Below are 2,111 nucleotides of genomic sequence, written 5' to 3'. Positions count from 1 at the left end.
ACTTGTTCATTGGATAAATTGTCCTCATTTTCTTGCATTGCCACTTGCAAAGGATCATCAATCATTATTTCCTGCAATTGAGATTCCACAATATCATTGATAAAATCAATCAAACAGACAGTACCATCATGCTCATATGGGTATCTCAAGGATTTAGTCAAATCAAATGTAATGCTCTCATCATCTACCCTAAGTTCCAGCTTTCCGCTACTAACATCTATTAAAGCTTTAGATGTAGCTAAAAATGGTCTACCTAGGATCAATGGGACATCACTGTCACCATTCATATCCATGACAACAAAATCCACAGGAAATATAAATTTGTTAACTTTAACTAGCACATCTTCTATAATCCCTTTCGGGTACTTAACAGTTTTGTCTGCTAGTTGTATACTCATCCTGGTAGGAGTTAGCTTAGAAGTGCTTAGTCCTAACTCCTCAAACAATGAACTAGGCATCAAATTGATGCTAGCTCCCAAATCAGCTAATGCTAGCAATTTCAATTTATCTCCAATCGAACAAGGTATAGTAAAACTCCTTGGGTCGCGTCGTTTGACTGGAATCTTGCTCTGAAACACTGCTGAGCATTCTGCATTCAAGGTCACCAATCCCAAATCCTCTAACTTCCTCTTGTTGCTTAGGATTTCTTTTAAAAACTTCGCATACTTTGGCATCTGCGAAATAGCTTCAACAAATGGCAAGTTAATCTGCAATTGTTTGAAAAGATCTAAAAATTTACCAAATTGCTGATCAACTTTATCCTGCTTGAGTTTTGCAGGATATGGAATGGGAGGTTGGTATGGCCTTAAGGGAATCTTCTTCGAATCCTCCTTCTCTTCAACTGCTCCTTTTTCTTTCTCTTCAGGCTTGTCTTTCTTTTCCGACTCATCCACCTGCACATTAGAATCATTATTAGCGAAAGGCTTAAATAAGCTAGTAAGTTCCTTACCTGATCTCAAAGTAATTGCTTTGGCATGCTCCCTTGGATTAGACTCTGTGTTACTTGGAAGCATGCCTGGCTGCCTCTCAGCCATCATCCTAGACAACTGTCCAATTTGAGTTTCTAAGTTCTGAATTGAAGCTTGTTAATTCCGAACGGCAGTGTCCGTTTGCTGAAATCTATTCTCTGAAGTTGCAATGAACTTCATCATTAACTCTTCCAAGTTAGGTTTGTTCTCTTGACTAGCTCCTAGTTGATGGGGAATAGATTGCATAGGTTGCTGCTGATGCAACCTCTGGTATCCTAGTGGACCTTGGTTATTGGAGTTCCTCCATCCAAAATTAGGATGATTCCTCCACCCTGGGTTGTATGTATTCTTTGTAGGGATCATTCACCGCGCCTACCTACATAATCAACATGCTCAACGTTAGAAACATTAGTAGGCATAGAAGATGCAAACATACCTCCCGCATTACAATTGGCACTGTAATGCGGTCCACCACAGAATTCATATCCGGGCTGAACTGCTTGGACCGGCATCTGAAGTTGTTCTATCTTTTTGGAAAGTAGCTCTACTTGTGCCGCCAAGGCTGCTGTAGGATCTGCCTCAGCCAGATATACAACGGGCCTTGGACCTCTAGCCCGTGGAATTTGCCACTGATAAGTGTTGGTGGCCATCTCTTCTATCAAATCCTGGGCTTGCTCAGGTGTTTTACTATTAATAGCTCCCCCTGCAGCTGCATCTACCATTTGTCTAGTGGCTGTATTCATGCCACTATAGAATGTTTGCACTTGCATCCAGAGAGGAAGACCATGGTGTGGGCAACACCTTAACAAGTCCTTGAAGCGCTCCCAGGCTTCCTACATCGATTCTCCTTCACCCTGCACAAAAGAAGATATGTTATTTCGCATTTGAGCAGTCTTAGCAGGAGGAAAATACTTATTCAAAAACTTTTCAGCCAAAGAAGTCCAGGTAGTGATCGTTTTCGGTAGCAAGGATTGCAGCCATCTTTTCGCTGTATCCCTCAAGGAAAAAGGAAACAGCCTCAACCGTATGGCATCATCAGTTGTTCCATTAATCTTAAAGGTATCACATATTTCCAAAAAGTTGGCGATATGCTCGTTCGGATCTTCGCTCGCCAATCCTCCAAATTGCACCATATTCTGGATC

At 41.5% G+C, this 2,111-nt stretch overlaps 1 non-coding gene across 1 annotated transcript; it reads left to right on the top strand.

Annotated features, from left to right (window-relative positions):
* Nucleotides 1-1,748: 1,748 nt before the first annotated feature.
* Nucleotides 1,749-1,854, top strand: LOC112534879. Its single transcript, XR_003079111.1, has one exon. It is a non-coding gene; the product is annotated as a small nucleolar RNA R71 (small nucleolar RNA).
* Nucleotides 1,855-2,111: the final 257 nt, after the last annotated feature.

Source organism: Ricinus communis, chromosome 9 (assembly GCF_019578655.1).
Source record: "Ricinus communis isolate WT05 ecotype wild-type chromosome 9, ASM1957865v1, whole genome shotgun sequence".
NCBI lineage: Eukaryota > Viridiplantae > Streptophyta > Magnoliopsida > Malpighiales > Euphorbiaceae > Ricinus > Ricinus communis.
Note: the sequence above shows the minus strand (reverse complement) of the source record. Positions and strands in the feature narration are given on the sequence as shown.